General features: G+C 48.5%; 1 long non-coding RNA gene across 9 annotated transcripts in view; it reads left to right on the forward strand.

Annotated features, from left to right (window-relative positions):
* Positions 1–18,534, forward strand: part of LOC308191009 — a 37,734-nt gene extending 19,200 nt beyond the window's left edge. For 3 of the 9 annotated variants that reach the window (XR_013947640.1, XR_013947643.1, XR_013947648.1), the window contains exons 2-7: positions 922–1,149; positions 4,038–4,141; positions 5,286–8,695; positions 10,297–10,512; positions 10,970–16,346; positions 16,980–18,534. This is a non-coding gene — a long non-coding RNA (uncharacterized lncRNA). The remainder of the gene's footprint in view (positions 1–921; positions 1,150–4,037; positions 4,142–5,285; positions 8,696–10,296; positions 10,513–10,969; positions 16,347–16,979) is intronic. The other 6 variants (XR_013947641.1, XR_013947642.1, XR_013947647.1 and 3 more) reach the window with 4 other exon arrangements.
* Positions 18,535–18,540: the final 6 nt, after the last annotated feature.

The raw sequence follows: 18,540 nt of genomic DNA on the forward strand, positions 1-18,540 counted from the left end.
GCAGCTGCCCCATGTTAGGTAAGGGCCAGTTTCAGCTGGCTCCAGAGGGACCCACCACTGCCCAGAGCCGAGCCATGAGCAATGCTGCTTGTGCCTCTGTGAGAGCACACCCAAGAAAGGAAAAAAAAAAAAAACACAAAGATAACAGGCTGCACAGCAGCAGCTGGGAGAGTGAGGAGTGAGAAACAGCCCTGCATACACCAAGGTCAGTGAAGAAGAAGGGGGAGGAGATGTTCCAGACGCCAGAGTTGAAGTTCCCCTGCGGCCTGTGGAGAGGCCTACCGTGGAACAGGCTGGCCCCTTGCACCCATGGGTCCCCTCCCATGGGCACCACAGCAGAACAGACCTCCATGCTGCAGCCCGTAGAAACAATGAGTATAAAATACAAAATATGTAACGCAGTAAGCTGAAGGGATTGCTGAAATTGTTAAATTGTTATATTGGCCTTGCGCGATAAGACTCAGCTCTAGCCACAAAATCAAGGCTAAAGAAGGAACACGGTGCCCCAAGTAGAACTCAAACAATTGAATTAGCTGAGTTTGAAAAAAAGCAAAACTGCTGAAGTGGTAAACAATGACAGACCATGCACACAACGGAAAAGAGAAAAATACAAGGTGAAGAAGACTACAAGCCTTCATCAGAAAGACCCCAAAGTGCAACCACCAGAGGGTAATGCACATGTGAAAGTACGAGGGACAATATGATAATTAGTTCTGAGAAACCATTAACATAAATCCTGCCCTTTCTTGGAAAATCACATTAATATGTATGTCACCATACCATAAATAAGTACTCATTGTCTTGCTTAGGTGTATGTGTTTGGTGGAATTATCCGCCACGTACCCAGCACTGTTAAAGAATACCTGCTTTCTAATTCTTCAAAACAAGTCTTGAAAAGTTACATTGCTTTTTGTGTTTCAGCAGGTGATCTGGGGGACAGCTTGCCACCCATGAGGGCCTCAAGCTAAAGCAGCGTGCCCCCAATAGCTGGACCCTGCGACACTGACCCACACCTGGAGCAGCTCTTGAAGAGCCGCCATCCATGGAAAAGCCCACACAGGAGCAGCACATGAAGGACAGCACCCCACAGGAAGGACCCCAGGCTGGAGCAGGGGAGAGAGTGACGGTGAAGGAGCAGACGAAACAAAGGTTCTTTCCTATTCTTGCATAGCTGCCTGCCTAATCATTTCCCTCTTTTCTCCAGTGAATAACATACTCAAGATTGACATTTCCGCCCCAGGATTATAAATTAGGCGCTAGAAACTGATCTAACTGTTCTGCTAGTCTTGTAGGGACCTCAGTTAAAGACTTAATTTCCTTCTTAAAACTCCTAACCTCTCTGCTTGGGCGAGGGGGCGGGGGGGGGGACACAGAGAGGTAACATAACCTATTTGTCCTTGTTCCACTGTGAACTCCCTAAGAGAATACATAGGAGCATTAGTACTGTTAGTATCAGGGAAGGGGAAATTCTCAGTATCTCTCCTACATTGTTCTAATTCTTGCCAGAGCCTAGAGTGCACTCCTTCTCTAGAGACAGTGTTAATTGCAGTCAACTTTTTCAACAAAAATTGACTTAACCCTGCACGCAGCAAGCAGCATAACTCGACTCTTCCTCCAAAAAAGGAGTCTTACTGTTCTCATGTAAATTTAAAGACCGAATTTTCATCAGACCCGTATTTTGGCCAAAATATTGCTGTTCCTTCAATTGGTTCCTTTGTCCAGATTAATACACAGTATTTAATCATTTTCTTTTTATCATTTCCTCTAATTTTGGGATTATTTTTCCAATTTCTTATCATTCTTCCTCAAGGACTGTTGGTAGGCACTGCCCTAGTGCTCTGGAACCTGCTCCTTGTCCTCTGAAACCCTTATTTCCCATTTTTCCTAGCCCTTGTCAATGTGCTGCTCCTAACGTTCCAGTTCTAGAAAATGGGGGTGTACTGCCGAGCACTTTACCGTGCACAGGGTATGATACACTTATGGGTTTACCAAATTACCTGGTGTACTGCCAAGCACTTTGCCATGCAAGGGAGTACTGTACACCAGATTTCCCCAAGACTCTTCCTTTCGCACTTTTACCTTTCGCTTCGTTCATCTTTGGCCATGCCCCTTGCGAAGCTACAGAACTACAGATCGGGACTTCACAATTGCTTTGTACAAAAGTACATCTCAATCACACTTCACACAGGAGTCTTACCCAACCCCCAAGGCAATAATTACTATTTCTTTCTTTGGTCTGTGCACAGAGTTACTGGATCACTTCTCAAAACTGGAGAATTTGCCCAGTAACTACCTTCCTTTCTTTCCTAATTTTTCACCGATCCTGCCTTCTCAACCAGTCTCGGTTCCTCCGACGAGCTAATCCCAGAGAATCCTGGACAAGCCCCTTATTTATGAGAAACAATCTGCAGCCAATAACACAGGCTCAAGCGAGGATCTCAGTGACGTAGCATTTTTATTTGTGATTGCAATGATGGGCATCCTGCAAGCAGGAGCACACAGCAAAAGTGTGTCATAACCTTATGTTCCCTATTACCCAATGCTTGATTCCTCCCGTTTCCTCATTGGCTGAGTACTACAGGTTCACAAACTACTCAGTGCTTATTATTATACCATATATTTACAATTTTATTTGACCAACCGTTAAATTTTCCTTTTCCCTTTTTTTTCTTCTTCTCTCGTGACTAGAGGGCCTGTGATTTTCTGTTTTTACTGATTTCACACTGCTCGTCTTGTTTTTCTTAGCTATCCTACTAATTTTGGGGCAGTGGGACCTTTCACTGTTCCCTTATCTACTTAACAGACTCCCCACTGTTATGCCTGCACAATCACTTTTGAATGTACAAGGTTAGTGGAATTTTCCACTGCAAAAACACAACTTTAATTCTTACACGAGACAAACATCTGTGGCACGAAGATCAAGGATGACTTCTCAGAGGTAAGCAGCTCTCCCTTTGTCCCCCCATCCTCTGAGGAACCCTCCTTACGCTCGTTGCACATTCTTGAGGCCCACAACACTCATTTTCTCCTCTACTTAGCATTCCTAGTCCCTCCTTTACTCGCCCTCCCCCCCGCCCGGCCCCTTACTAAGGATGGGTGTGCTCTACTCAGGTCCCTCCTGAGATCCTGCAGGTCTTTTAAATCTGCACAGCATCCTTTCTGGTTTGTACAGTGCCACTATTTGTTCTGTGCCCCTCTGAGGACAGCTGTTGCCTTCTCAGATCCTGATTTTTTTTTGGGGTTTTGTTTTGTTTTTTAACTGTGTGCCAGAGGGCATGCAGCCAGGATGGCTGCCTTTTCTGTCCTATTAAACTGGGGAGAAGTTGGGATTGAGTATTAGTGTTAAGACTAAATGCTAGAATCAATCTCCATATTAATTTAAACTCTCCTGTACTGCAAAGCATGCATAGTTGAGACGGGGAAGATGCTAATTAGACGGGGAAGATGCTAAAACTTATCTGAATTAATATTTAAATACATATATGGTAAAATATGCTGATTATCAGGGAATGTAGATGGGAACCTTATGAGACGCAGATGTAAAAAGGAAGATATTGCTCAAGGCCAACAGTAAGGGAAGGATGAACAACTTGTTGGCAGAAAACAAGGCAAAGATAAGCAAAAAACTCCTAAATACTGTCCAACAGAACGTCAAAGTCCAGGAAGGTAAAAGGTTTAACCTCCTCTTCCTCGTTGCCTGAAAGACCCCAGCCCACAACCACCAGGCTACATTGCGCAGGTGCAACTGGGAGGAGCTAAGGGCGGGGAGTATGGAAATGAGTACTTGGAAGAGGTCTGCCTTTTTGGGGAAAAAATGAATATGTATTAGATCTCATGTAATATGTAACGGTACTATCTATAAAACTGCGAGAAACTACCGAGAAGGTTGCTTACTTTTTGAGGGAAGCTATTCCCAGTGCACCCAGTGCACTGTAATAAGGTATACCTACTTTACCAACCCTATGGTTGTGGAGTCATTTCCGTGCGTCATAGTTATGTATGCAATGATCGTCTTCTCCTTGTCTTTGGTTTACCAGGGTAGAAGCAGCTGCCACTAGGACCCCTGTGGGGTTTGTTGCTGAGTGAAGGTGACACACCGGGTAAAATGAGAAAAGCTGCAGCTGATGTGCTGCAATTACAGGTTTGTCCCGCTTCAGCTTTAAGAAATAGACAAATGCTTGTAGGGCTTTCCAGTACGCTAGATGTGGTTGTGACTTGTGAGGAAATTTCTTTCTACCTGTCCATCTATCTATCTGTCTGTCTATCTATTTATTATGTCCAAAGAGTTTTGCTTGAACGGAGTGCAATAAAAGAGGGCTAATGCCTGTACTGAACAGCAAGAGAAAGCATAAAACACCGTATAAATGCAGGCTGGGGCAAAGTTGAATGGGAATTGAGTGGTTGGGGTTCTTTCCAACAGAACTGGGTATGCAGACAGATAGCTATTCCTACCGAAGATCGCATCAATTACAAAAGGTAGTAGTAACCTTGCAGTTTCTACGTTCTGTAGCATCTGTAGCAAAATAAACTGGCAGATGAATAAATGAACAGGTACAAATACATGTGACTCTATAGCTGAGATTAAATAACGTGCAGTTTCTTCTGTGTTTTATCTTCCAAAGCATGTTGTTGACGAGCGCCTGAGCTTTTTGCTCGTGTTACCGAGGCAAGGAATGGCTGCGCTTCTTCCCCCCCATCCCTGTCTTTTTTTCTTTTTTTTTTTTCCTCCTCTTCTCCCTCGATGACAGGGACTTGAAATGTTTTTCTCGGATGTCCATGTGAAAATTTAAAAAATGCTAATGGTGAACACTGACAGAATTGGGTGACTTTTTCAAGGTAGAGGGTAAAGAACATAGAAATTTCTAATACGTTAATGTTACTCTGTTAACAAAACTGACATACTAGCCGTTTGCTGTTCCTAGCTTTTTTGGTTTGGTTTTCCTTTCAATAGTCTCCCCAAAGGCTTCTGCGGGTACAATGTGTATATTTTCTGTTCTTCCAGAACTCATTTGGCAGGAAAGACAACCGTGAAATCTGAGGGCTGTGGACAACCATCTACCAGATGGTTGTTGCAGATGCCTTCGGTCATGTTATTTGTCCCTTTAGCTCGCTGTTTCCATTATCTTGAGTTGAATTTTGTGTAGCGCTATGTTTGCAGTGTTAACATTGCTGACGAGGTGTTTTAGATTAAAAGCGATCTTAACTGTAGTAGTGAATTCACAGAGTGTGGCTTTGTGTAATGACTCCTATGATCAAAGCTTTTTTTTTTTTCTCCTTTGTCACAGACAGGAGAAAAGCTCTTTCCAGCAAGATGGAGAAGGAATTAATTATACCTCTGCCTCATTCCGTGAGACCGGAAGACACTGAGTAACTTAACTGTAAACTGCGATTCTCAGAAGACATACTAAGAGTCTCAGGTTCCTTCTCTGCCTGCCCCCCAAGGCCTTAGGGATGAGAAATCTAAGGCTTTATGTTTCTCCCTATGAAATACTGTCGCATTAAGGGGCATAGCTGACTGTTACGGGTCTGGTCAGATTCGGGGTACTGAACTATTACGGTCACGGATTTACCAGTAACGTAGCACGCCCTTGCTCTAGTCACGTTCAATGAGAACTGTCACGGCTAGGAACAATGCAATGAACAGCAATTTATTACAGCAACAGGGACACAGGTTCTCTGGATTGCCAGAGATAAATTCACTGTCGGCAAAAGCAAGCGAGCACGCATGAAATACACAGGTACTCATCCTGGCTGTTAACGCGTTAAAAGGCACAAAGACTCTAGAGATTTCTAAGTTTCCAAGGAGACACCTGGTACAACCAAGTGTTCAAATATTACCCCACGGCGTCCCAGTGTGGGGGGGAAGAGAGGCTCAGCCCATCGACTGATCCCAGAAGTCAGAAAGGTATCCTTTTGTGATGGTTTCTTCCCTAACATCCCCTTTCACTTAAGACAGTTTACATTTATTTTCCCTCCTTTAGGTGGGGCTTGAGTGACTCTAGTCAGGCATACCTTGGTTATGATTGGTGAAAAGTTTTTCTTGCTTTCGTTTAAAGGTACAGGGGTCTGAGAAACTCGGAGCATGCCCTCAGTGAGGGGTGGTCGCACCTTGGAGGCGGGGAGCTTTTGGGATGGAGGTGTGTTTTGGTATTATGATGACACTAGAATGAGCAAAAGTTCCCTAGAGTGCAGTGTTTTGTTTAAAAACATGACAGGTCGTTGGCTCAGGGTAGCAAACGTGCAGCTTATCGGTCTCAGTGTGCACAAGAGCATCGGGTCCCCATCTGGTCACAGAGCCTATCCGTGGTGTTTCCACTCTGCTTTACGCTCCGTCCCATTCCTTAGAGTCAGCACACCGAGTTCCCCTAGTGCGATAGCACGTAAAGTTGGAGGCCTAGGGAACGCTTAGGTAGCGCAGCTGCCCTCCACCCTGAAAGCTTCTTCAATGCTGTACGCTTTCTTTAAAAGGTGAATATGAGTTTAATTTGCCTAGATGCTTCAGGCAATTACTCCGCAACTGCCCAAAGCAGCGATAGTGAGAAGCCCACTTCCAACATCCGCTCCCCACGCAGGGACGGACGGACAGACAGACAGACGCCGCTCTTTGCCTTGCCCGCCAGGGGAAGGGGAGAACAACCGGGCAGGGAGCCCCACCACAGCCCCCCCTCCCGGGAGTCCTGCACAGCAGTTTAATAAAATTTGCTTTCTGGCCTGTGCCCCCTTTGGTGGTTGCCATCCCAGGAAGTGGCTGTCGCCGTCTGTGTGTGGGTGCAGGTTCCGTAGCGGGGTGGGTGTAGAGGGTGCAGGGGCCGGGGGGGGTGGCCCCGTGTCTGTCGGCCGCTGGATGCTGACGACCCCTCGGAGTGCGGGGCCAGCCCTGCCGGGTGGGGGGGCAGCTGCCTATCGTGGGACGGGGAGGGCAGCTCGCTGCTGTCTTTGCTCCCCAGGCCCAGGGGGACTGCTCTGTGTGGTGGGGGCTGCTTGCAGAGGCGCAAGTGGGGAGGGGGCTGGGGGTTCCCGGCAGGACCCCCAGGGCAGGGGATGGCGTTGCGGAGGCCGGGTCCCGGGAGATTGGCGGCTGGGGCAGGGAAAGCCCAGGTGGGGATGGCACGGGGTGGCAGGCACGGGTCCGTGGGTGCTGGGCTGCAGGTGGGGAAGCCTGGGGCTGGCTCCGTGGTGTCTGCAGTGTCAAGCCGCCAGGAGCACCATTCCCACAGCAAGCCGGGAGTTGTGGTCATTGGACTCTGAGCATCCCGTTGCCCACGTTGGGTTCCTTGTTATTATCTCCCTGCCTTTTTTGTCCTGATAAAAAATGTACTGTTTCAGCTTGCCGCTGCTCAGCTTCCCAGCCGTGAGCGGCACGTTGCTCAAGGCAGACACTTCCTCCCTGAGGCGGCGTGGGGTGCAAATTTCTGCTGTTTTCGTTTGTGCTTTTTCTGGGAAAATGGTCTGGGAAGCCGTCCCTGCTGCCCTCGGGACGCCACCTGCCGGTGAGAAGGGGCTACTGCAGGCGGCGCGGGCCTGAGCATGCGCGGTGGCGCCTTTGGATGCCCTCTTCCGCCACCTGCTGGTGAAAATTTGGTACTGCTGGCGCCTTGGGTCCGCGCATGCGCGGAGGCGCCCCCGGCGCCCTCTGCGCCACCTGCTGGGGAAAAGTGGATACTGCATGCGCCTCAGGGCCGCGCATGCGCGGTGGCACCCCCTGGCCGTCTCTACCGCCACCTGCTGGGGAAAAGTGGGTACTGCAAGCGCCTCGGGGCCGCGCATGCGCGGTGGCGCCCCCGGCCGTCTCTACCGCCACCTGCTGGGAAAAAGTGGGTACTGCAGGCGCCCCGGGACCGCGCATGCGCGGTGGCGACCCCGGGCGCCCTCTGCCGCCACCTGCTGGGAAAACTTTGGTACTGCAGGCGCCTCGGGGCCGCGCATGCGCGGTGGCGCCCCCTGGTCGTCTCTGCCGCCATCTGCTGGGGAAAATTGGGTACTGCATGCGCTTCGGGGCCGCGCATGCGCGGTGGCGCCCCCTGGCTGTCTCTGCCGCCTCCTGCTGGGGAAAAGTGGGTACTGCAAGCGCCTCGGGGCTGCGCATGCGCGGTGGCGCCTCCTGGAGGTCTCTGCCGCCACCTGCTGGGGAAAAGTGGGTACTGCAAGCGCTTCGGGGCCGCGCATGCGCGGTGGCGCCCCCTGGCTGTCTCTGCCGCCTCCTGCTGGGGAAAATTGGGTGCTGCAGGAGCCTCGGGGCCGCGAGTGATGTTACTACCTCATTTACTACAACATCTTTTCCTGCGAGTGATGTTACTACATTGATTTTGGTTTTGGGGTGCAATCTGTTATGCTGCTAGATTTTTCTTCCTGTGTAGAAGAAAGATTGAGCTAATTCCAGTTAGCTTCAGTAACTTGCTTTCTCATATTGTCATTTCAATATTCAAAGCTGAAGCAAAAGCATTGGTATTGTTGCTTCCAGAGAGACGCCAGTTCTCCGGTCTGCACTCTGCATGCTCTTCAGATAAGCTAGAAAAAAATAAAGGAAAAGAAAAACAGCTGCTGCTCCTCCTGCTCTCTTTCTGCTTTCTACTTTCTTGTGCTTTGCCCCTCCCCTTTCCCAGGTGATTGGCTTTGGGTTCCAGGCAGCGCCTAATGGTAATTGAGTCACAGGCATCCCATCAGAGAGCTCATTCTGCCTGGGCTGTGCTTTGGCGTAAGTGCATTGTTTTTGCTTCAGTCAGTTGCAGGGGTCTTTAGGTGGGTCAGAGTATATGGACTGATGCGTTTCCAAGTAGAGATCGGTACGTCCTTCTTTTTGAGGTAACAACTAGTAGGATCCTTGCTGATCCTGGCTGGAATAATAATAATGCACAACACAGAAATCATATGAGAGATTTGGGGTCAGAATGAGAAAGTACTTGTGGATGAATCCCAAGGACCTGGTATCCCAAGATCTCTTGAAAGTTCATTTTGTGATTAAAGCCTGGCAAGATACACAGAAAAAGCTCCAGAAGGTGGGGGGATGTAGTGAACAGTCACTGTGGGGGGCCCTCCTGCGGGAGGCCCTGGAGGTGTATATCGGGAGGGGAGATGAGAAGGAAAAGCAGAGAGCGAAACTAATGGTATTGACAGCGTAGCAGGTAGTGGGGCAGAGGGTTGGAGAAAGAGGAAGAAAATCGTCAGGGGGAGTCAGGGCCAGGATGGAAAGGAGAGGAAGAGAGATGAAGGAATGGTAGGCAAGGAAAGACAGGCTTTGAAGTGTGGCCAGGCTGGACATTTCAAATAGGAATATCCGGAGTGGAAGAAGGAGGAGAGAAGGAAAATGGGAAAGTACAGGCTGGAGAAAGATAGAAGTGTTAAAAAGGGTTATTGAAGGTGTTAAAGGTGGGGTATGCAGTGTTTGACAGAGCTGTTTGAAGTTGAATGAGTAGGGAAAGAGGATGAAGGCATTATCTAAGTAACAGTCTAGAAGTTTTGGTATATTTGCTGTGGTGTTTGGTCAGTTTCCCAAGTATTGGGGAGGAGGGGGGTGGGGTGGGGCAGCCTGCTCCCCCCTCCCCCCTCCCCCCCCGAACCTTGGTATGTGAACCCAATACACTGGGGCAGCGAGATCATTACTGGCTTGTAAAGCATCAGGGATTAAATTAACTAATGAAACCCTAAAAGTGATGGGGGTAGAAGGGGCTGGGATAACAGCCCCACTTTTGGGGGATACCTGGCTGAGAGTAGGGGATAAAATGATCACTGGGCAATTACTGTATGTACCAAAGGCAGGGACTAACTTGTTGGGAAGGGATTTGATGATGAAATCGGGCATTCAAATAGCAATTTGTTAGACTGGAATAACAGTGTTATTAATGGAGTGCTCTCAGGCCCTGAGAGCAAAGATCTATTCACCTCTGACTGGAAAGACCCTGAAATGGGGGCGGAAGCAACAATACAGATGGACAGTTTTACCTCAGGGGTTTACAGGGCCACCAGTTTATTTGGGCAAGTTCTAGAACAGATTTTGGAGCAATTACAACCTCCCGAGGAGGTATTACTGCTACAAATATGTAGATGATCTTTTATTTTCAGGACAGGAGCAAACAGTTGTGAAGGAAGCTACTGACAAGCTATTCGACTTTCTGGGAAAGCAGGGCTCGGGAGTATTGAAAAATAAATGACAATATGTAGAAGGAGAAGTCAGGTATTTAAGGCATCTAATGTCTGAGAGAAAACAACTAATAAATCCAGAGAGGATTCAGGGAATTGTTGAAAACTAAGAAAGAATTTAAAAGTTTTAAGAGAGAGATTTTTTTTTTTTTTTTTAAGGAATCAGGCGCCACGAAGTCTGAGGGAAAATGGATACTCCCTGATGGGAGAGAAATGCTGAATAAAGCACCAATGAGGCAAATATTAACTGTTTTACATCAAGAGAGTCATTGGGAGGTGCAAGCAATGTGTGATGTTGTGCTAAGAAAGTATGTCTGTGTAGGAATATACACTGTAGCGAAGCAAATATGCAGAGGATGTACCGTATGTCAAAAGGTAAATAAAAAGGTCACCCGTAACCCATCTAGAGGGGGACGGGAGCCAGGGATTTGACCTTTCCAAAGTATACAGGTAGACTTTACCGAGTTACCTAAAGTAGGGAGACTTAAGTACTTGTTTGTCCTAGTTGACCTAGCTGACTGGATGGGTGTAAGCTTTCCCCTCGGTATTTGCCACTACGAACACGGTGGCTAAGGTATCACCGGAGCAAATAGTCCCTAGATATGGGATAGTTGAAAACATTGATTCAGATCACGGAAGTCATCTCGCTTCACAAGTACTGCAAGGGTTAATGCAGGCCTTAGAGATTGAATGGAATTTTCACACCCCCTGGCACCCCTCCTCTTCTGGGAAGGTAGAGCGAATGAACCAGATGTTAAAGAAGCAATTAACTAAATTAGTTTTAGAAACCCAACTTCCTTGGGTAGAATGATTACCTTTAGCACTCCTCCAGGTTCAAACAGCACCAAGAAAGGATATGGGAATTTCACCGTATGAGATGCTGTTCGGATTCCCCTATCTGGGCAGAAGGGATGAGATACCACAATTTGAAACAAAAAAGAAGTTTCCTAAGAACTGTATTCTGGGGTTGTCCTCTTCTTTGTCATCTCTCAGGACCCGTGGGTTGTTGGCTCAAACCCCACCTTTGGAATTCCCCGTTCTCCACCATCAACCAGGAAATTGGGTCCTGATTCGGACCTGGAAAGAATCAAAACTCCGGCCTGAATGGGAAGGACTATTCCAAGTACTACTAACCACTGAAACAGCCGTAAGAACTGCAGAAAAAGGCTGGACTCACTATACTCGAGTGAAGGCATCCGTCAACCCTAGTACCTGGGAAGCTGTTCCTACAGAAGACTTGTTGGAAGTTGAAATCGAAGAGAAAAATCTCGTAGCCGACTCTGAGCAGGATAAAAGCTTACAGTTGTAAACTAACCTTTTATTTTCACAGGTAACTAATGAGTGTGACTTGTGATTGAGAGAAAGGACTGGCCTATAGCGAATCAAAGTGCTCCCAAGGGGTTTTTGTTCTAGTAGTAGTGTACATATATCTTACTCTTTGTATTGGTAATTATTTGGAAACCTAAGGGTTAAAAATAATGACAGGGAAAAATCAACTATTAATTTTGTTTCTAGTGATTGTAGGCCTCAGAGAAGGCCTTGGTCAATTGGCAACTTGGAAAAGGCATGACCAGATAATAGTAAGACGGGATACCCCGTCAAAATAGGGGTGAATGTGACAGAGGGTTATGTACCACAATCTGTCATGTTTGATGCTTGTGAGGTGTTAGCTTGTGGAGATTTAAATGCCCAATGACAATTGAGCATGAGAGAACAAGTAACTGGGAGAGACCCAACAGCCAGATTGAGAACAGCTGTATGGAAACGATCCTCTATTGCCATCAGAGAAAGGGAGAAACTCAAGGAGAAAAAAGGAGAGAAAACAGGAGGCCCTCTTTGAAATGCGGCAGTTCAAACATTTGAGATTGAAACAGGGTATGGGGATGTGAATGCCTGGATAGAATGGGTCAAATATGCTGTCCAGAGTCTCAACCGTAGCACTTGCTATGCTTGTGCCTCGGGACGACCGATTGCCCAGATAGTGCCCTTCCCATTGGGGTGGACCAGGGATTCCCAGGGGATGCGATGTAAGATTGCATTGTACCAAGAAAAGACTGCCTGGGGAAATGAGGCCTGTAAGTCTCTCTCTTTGCTGTTCTCTTCCTTGCGTGATAGCAGTATCAGGGTTCCTCCTGCAATCTCTACAGCTATAGGTGACCATGCAGCTTGCCTCTCACAGCAGGGTGTGAGTGCTACCTGGCATCTGGGAGAATTTGCCTTGTGCACGAGGACCTTGAATGCTACCAAGGACCTGATGGGAAACTGCTCAAGACTTGAGATCCCCAGGGCAGATCTGTGGTGGTACTGCGGAGGGAAGATCTTACAGTCCACCCTACCATCTAATTGGGGAGGCACTTTTGCACTTGTTCAATTAGCTATACCCTTCACCCTGGCATTTGAAAGAGAAACATCACAAATACCAGGCTGGGAGATGAGTGGCTGGAAAGCTGCCTGGCCGAGAAGGACCTGGGAGTATTGGTTGATAGTCGGCTGAATATGAGCCAGCAGTGTGCCCAGGTGGCCAAGAAGGCCAACAGCATCCTGGCCTGTATAAGAAGCAGTGTGGCCAGCAGGGCTGGGGAAGTGATTGTGCCCCTGTACTCGGCTCTGGTGAGGCCGCACCTCGAGTACTGTGTTCAGTTTTGGGCCCCTCGCTACAGGAAGGACATGGACGTGCTCGAGCGAGTCCAGAGAAGGGCGACCAAGCTGGTGAGGGGTCTGGAGAACAAGTCTTACGAGGAGCGGCTGAGGGAGCTGGGCTTGTTCAGCCTGGAGAAGAGGAGGCTCAGGGGCGACCTTATCGCTCTCTACAGTTACCTTAAAGGAGGCTGTAGAGAGGTGGGGGTTGGTCTGTTCTCCTACGTGCCTGGTGACAGGACGAGGGGGAATGGGCGAAAGTTGCGCCAGGGGAGGTTTAGGTTGGATGTTAGGAAGTACTTCTTTACCGAAAGGGTTATTAAGCATTGGAACGGGCTGCCCAGGGAGGTGGTGGAGTCACCATCCCTAGAGGTCTTTAAAAGACGTTTAGATGTAGAGCTTAGCGATATGGTTTAGTGGAGTACTTAGTGTTAGGTCGAAGGTTGGACTCAATGATCTTGAGGTCTCTTCCAACCTAAAAATCTGTGATACTGTGATACCCAGAAGAAGTAAAAGAGGCTTAGGAATATCATTTGATGATAGAGTGTACATAGATTCTATTGGGGTGCCTAGAGGAGTTCCCAATGAACAGAAAGCCAGGAATCAAATTGCTGCAGGGTTTGAGTCGCTGTTCTGGTGGGTAACAATCAATAAGAGTATTTATTATAGTCAGCAGATATTCATAAATCATACAAGGGATGCGATAAGAGAAATTGCTGAACAACTAGATGCCACCAGCAAAATGGCTTGGGAAAACAGAATAGCATTAGATATGTTGATCGCGGAGAAAGGAGGGGTGTGTGTGTGTGTATGATACTGAGCAACCATTGTTGCACTTTTATACCCAACAATACTGCCCCGGACGGCACAGTAACTAGAGCGTTGCAAGGGCTTACCACCCTTGCCAGTGAATTGGCAGAATAATTAGGAACAGGCACTTCCATCACAGGATGTTTGGAATCTTGGTTTGGTAAATGGAAAGGGATCATAGCGTCCATATTTGCATCCTTGATTGTAGTAGCAGGAGTTTTGACGGCCATTGGTTGTTCCATTATCCCCTTGTGTAAAAGGACTAGTACAGTGGTTAATTGAAACTGCACTATTGAAACAAATGACCGTGGAGCCACCACCTAACTCAGATAAGGTGATGATATTAGAGGTGATGGAAAGCAAAGAAGGTGAAGAAGAGGAAGAGATCTACCAAATTACACCTCAGAGAAAAGTTTTGCAAAAATCAACAATTTATAAAGAAGAAAAGGGGGGAATCGTGGGAATAAAAATGTTGTTTTTGCAGAGTTACATTGTTTAGAGGGAAGGAAGGCGGTGTTGAGATAGGCTTGCAGTGATAAGAAAGCTTAACAGACAACCTTGTAAAATGCAGACAACCGGACTCCTTAGAGCAGCTAGGTGAAAATCACGGTGTCAAGTCAGATAAGTGAAGAAACATTACCACTTCAAACAGTAAAAAAAGTCAAAAGAAATTTGAAATTTAACAGGCCGGCAACTGAAGGCCACGTAGTGTCTGTGAAGCGTCGGACAGGTTGTGAACCTGGAATATCCAGTCAATGGGGAAACAGGGGAGGGTCCCGGTCGTCGAGAAAGAAAGTATATAAACCGTACTGTGTGACTAGTAGGTGCGCTCCTGCTTGTGGGACGCGTGCCATTGCGATCGCGAATAAATTACTACTTCACTGAGATCCTCACCTGAGCCTAAGCTACTGGCTACGGAGTGTTTCTCACACTCCCTGCACATAATCCTGGCTACAATATACCGTGTTATCGAAGGTGCCTTTTAAACAACATTGATAGAAACTCAGGGGGCGATAGTACTGACCCTGGGTGTGGAACTATCCACGCAGGGAATAATCCACGCTGCACCAAATATGGTAGCCACAGGAACGTTAATATACATAGCGCACACCAGATGCAACGTGAGAATCCTGTAACTGGATGGCCTGTCCCAAATGGCGAGAGGTGGTACTGGCTACGTGGCAATAAAGCCAGGAAGGTGTTGCCCCTGGGATGGAAGGGAGCTTGCACCCTGGAGGCAATAATTCCAAACGTAACTATTATTGAAGACCCACAAAGCCAAAGCCCCCTTGAGACCACACGCAGGATTAAGCGGACTCCAGACAATTCTCTAGTAAAATTCTCTAGTATTTCACAGCTTTGCAAGGTGGTTTTTACCTTGGTGAGGGGTGGGTGAATTAGAAAAAGCTATTGTAAATATCTCCGCTATAACTGAAGAACTAGAAAATAAGTTTGATAAGTTTGCAAAAATAGTACTTTAGAATCGAATAGTATTAGATTCATTAATAACCTCATAAGGAGGAGCGTGCACTATAATTAATGCTAGTTGCTGTATAGATGTAGATCAAACGGGATGAATTTGACTGATATTTGGGGGGAAAAAAAGGTATACTGGGGGGCGTGGGGGGGGGAAAGATCCTACATAGAGTAGCTCAAGATGACAGTTCCTGGGCATTTAGAAGCATTTGGGAGAAACTAACTTCGTGGTTACCTGAACAGAATTGGCTCAAACAACTATTTGTTGGTATTGTAAAAATAATGGCATTGTACGCCTACCCTCCCCCGTGACATCCGAAGAAGACTATTGCGCCTTAACATTGGAGAAACTCAAGAGTGCGGTACGTGAAGAGGTGCAAAAACAACAGTAGGAGTAAGGAAAGAAGAGGAGGGAACTGTGAGAAACTAAGTTGTGTTTTTGCAGTAGAGAACTAATTTTCTGTATTCCGAGGTAGTTGTGCAGTCATAATAAGGAGAAATGCTACGTGGGTAAGCGGACAGTAGGCAGCCTCACTGTTCCGAAATAAGGCAGAAGCTTGAGGAAAAACAGGTTGAGCAGCGTGGGAACGGTAAAACAAAGATCCCAGGTTCCTGAAACATAAGAAACGGGGGAAAAAAAAAAAAAGCAAATAAGAAGGGAGAAATTAAAGGGTTGAAAAAGAAGTAAAATTGTACATACATGGTATAGAGGAGCGTCGAGTAGCTTGTGAACCTGTAGTACTCGGCCAATGAGGAAACAGGGGAGGGGATCAGGCGTCGGGGAATAGGGAATAAAAGTTGATGTTGTGCTTATTGCAATGCGCTCCTGATTGGCAGGACGCCCGCCACTGCAACCGCGAATAAAATAGCCTCACAGAAGATCGTGTGTCAAGAAAATTATTTGAGATGTTTCCCGCAGATATACTTGACGAGAGAGGACCAAAACACCCGCGCCTTCTTTTTAAATAAAAAAAAAAGAAAGAAAAAAAAGGCAGCACAGGGGCAGCCTCAGGGTCGCCTTCCCACAGGGAAGCGGCGCCGTGATTGGCTGGACCGTGAGGGCGGATGTGGTGTCCGAGCGAGCCATCATTGAGGGCAGAAGCGCTCCATGATTGGCTGGAAACCCAGGGCGGAAGTGACGTCACGGCTAGCCTTAACTCAGGGCGGAAACGCTCCGTGATTGGCTCGGAGGAACGCAGGGCGGAGGTGCCGTGAAGGGCTTGCCGGCACTATGGGCGGAAGCTGTCGGGCCGGGCCGGGCCGCCGAGGCGCGGTGCCGCAACGAGGTTGGTGGTCGGTGCCGCCCCGGGCCGGGCCGGGAGGGGGCGAGGCGGTGGGCGGTTGGGGCGCCACGCGGTCGGCGGCTTCTGCGGAAACGGCCCTTGTGCGGGGCGGGGGCGGTGCCGCGCCGGACCGGAGCGGACCGGAGCGGGCGTGCGGCGGGGTCTGCACTGCGCGGGGCTTCGGAGGGCTGGGGGAGAGGGGGGCGAAGCGGCGCGGGGGGGGTGCGGGCGGGCACAGAGAGTGCGGCGGGGGGGCGGACGCAGAGAGGGCGGTGGGGGGCGGGGGTTGTGTGCGCTTGGCCGACTCCCCTCTGCGTCGGATGGACTGCTCCGTCCCGCGGCATGCTGGGAGCTGTAGTTCTGTGGTGCGCGGCCGGTCTTTCCCCGAGCCGGGGCCGGGGCCGGGCCGTGCGCGCCGGGAGGCGCAGGTTGCCGCTGGCTGCGAGCGCGGCTGCCGGCGGTGAGGCGAGCGAGAGCCTTCGGGGGTGTCTCCCCGGAGCGTCGGGCCGGGAGGGGTGGGGGCTGCGGCGGCCGGGCGCGGGTCCTCGCTGCGCTCGATCGTCGGGCTGCGCCTCGGAGGTTTTCCTCCCCCCGCGTGCTGACGGCCGGCTCTCTCCTTTCCCTGCGGCTCACCAGGGCAGAAGCAGCTCCCCGCCCCTGGGACCCCTGCGGGGTTTGTTGCCGAGCGAAGGTGGCACAGCAGCTAAAGGGAGGAAAGCTGCAGCTGGCGTGCTGCAGTCGCAGGTTTCCCAGGAGAAAGAGCAGCCTGTCTGTCCCAGCTGTCCGGGTAAGTCGCAGCGGGTGAAAATCCAGGCGTGAAGGGGATTTTGGTGGCTCTCTTAGACAGCTAGTCCTACCAAAGATCGCATTGGTTACAAAAGGTAGTAGTAACCTTGCAGTTTGTATGTTCTGTAACGTCTGTAGCACAATAAACTGGCAGGTGAAGAAATGAGCGGGTACAAATACACGTGACTCTATAGCTGAGATTAAATAACGTGCAGGTTCTTTTGTGTTTTGTCTTTCAAAGCGCGTTGTTTGACTCGGTGATCCTTAACGATGATCCTCGGTGGTCCCTTCCAACTCAGGATATTCTATGATTCTGTTGTTGCCGAGCGCCTGAGCTTTTTGCTCACATTACTGAGGAAAGGAATGGCTGTGCTTCTTCCCCCCTCATCCCTATTTTTTTTTCCTCTTCTCCCTCGATGACAGGGACTTGAAATGTTTTTCTCAGATGTCCATGTGAAAATTTTAAAGAATGCTAATGGTGAACACTGACAGAATTGGGTGACTTTTTAAAGGTGGAGGGTAAAGAACGTGGAAATTCCTAGTACGTTAATGTTACTTTGTTAACAAAACTGATGTAATAGCCACTTGCTGTTTCTGTTTTTTTGGTTTGGCTTGTTTTTCCTTTCAGTAGTCTCCCGAAAGGCTTTTGTTGGCAAAACTTTGTCCTGCTTCAGCTTTAAGAATTACCCTAGAAATAATGAACAAGTGCTTGCAGGGCTTTCCAGAATGCTAATTGTAGTCAGTCAAGAATGACTTGGGAGGCAATTCCTTTCACGTAATCGTAGAGTGGTTTGGGTTGGAAGGGACGCTTAAAGATCATCTAGTCCATCCCCCCTGCCTCGATCAGTGGCGTCTTGCACTAGGTCAGGTTGCTCAAAGCCCCATCCAGCCCAGCTTTGAGTACCTCCAGTAATGAGGCCTCTACAACTTCTCTGGGCAGCCTGTTTCAGTGTCTTACTACCCTCATTGAGAAGAACTTCTTCCTTTTGTTCAATCTAAATCTATCTTCCTTCAGTTTAAAACTTGTCTTGCCTTGTCGCTACAGGCCCTGGTAAAAAGTCCTTGCCTGTCTCTTTTGTAAGTCCACTATATGTGTTTAAAGGCAGTAATGAGATCTCCCCAGAGCCTTCTCTTCTCCGGGCGGAAGTGTGACAGAGCCCTGCTGCTGGTGCTGGCTTGTGGGTCAGTGCCGAGCTACCGGAAGGAGGTTTTTATGTACTTTTCTAATTCCTTCAAAGGGAAGTTGAAGTACAGACAAGCTGACTGAGAACACTCCAAAGTGGTAGGCGTGAGACTTTTTGTAGGACACCAGCTCTTCTCCTCTGTGAGCGGAAGGAAAGCTTGTTCGGGCACAGGTATCTAGCACAGAGGGATGCAGCTCTCTCGTTACCACTTTTGCTGACTCCTGAAG

The sequence above is a fragment of the Anser brachyrhynchus genome (assembly GCF_964034855.1).
Source record: "Anser brachyrhynchus genome assembly, chromosome: 2".
In the NCBI taxonomy this organism is placed as follows: domain Eukaryota; kingdom Metazoa; phylum Chordata; class Aves; order Anseriformes; family Anatidae; genus Anser; species Anser brachyrhynchus.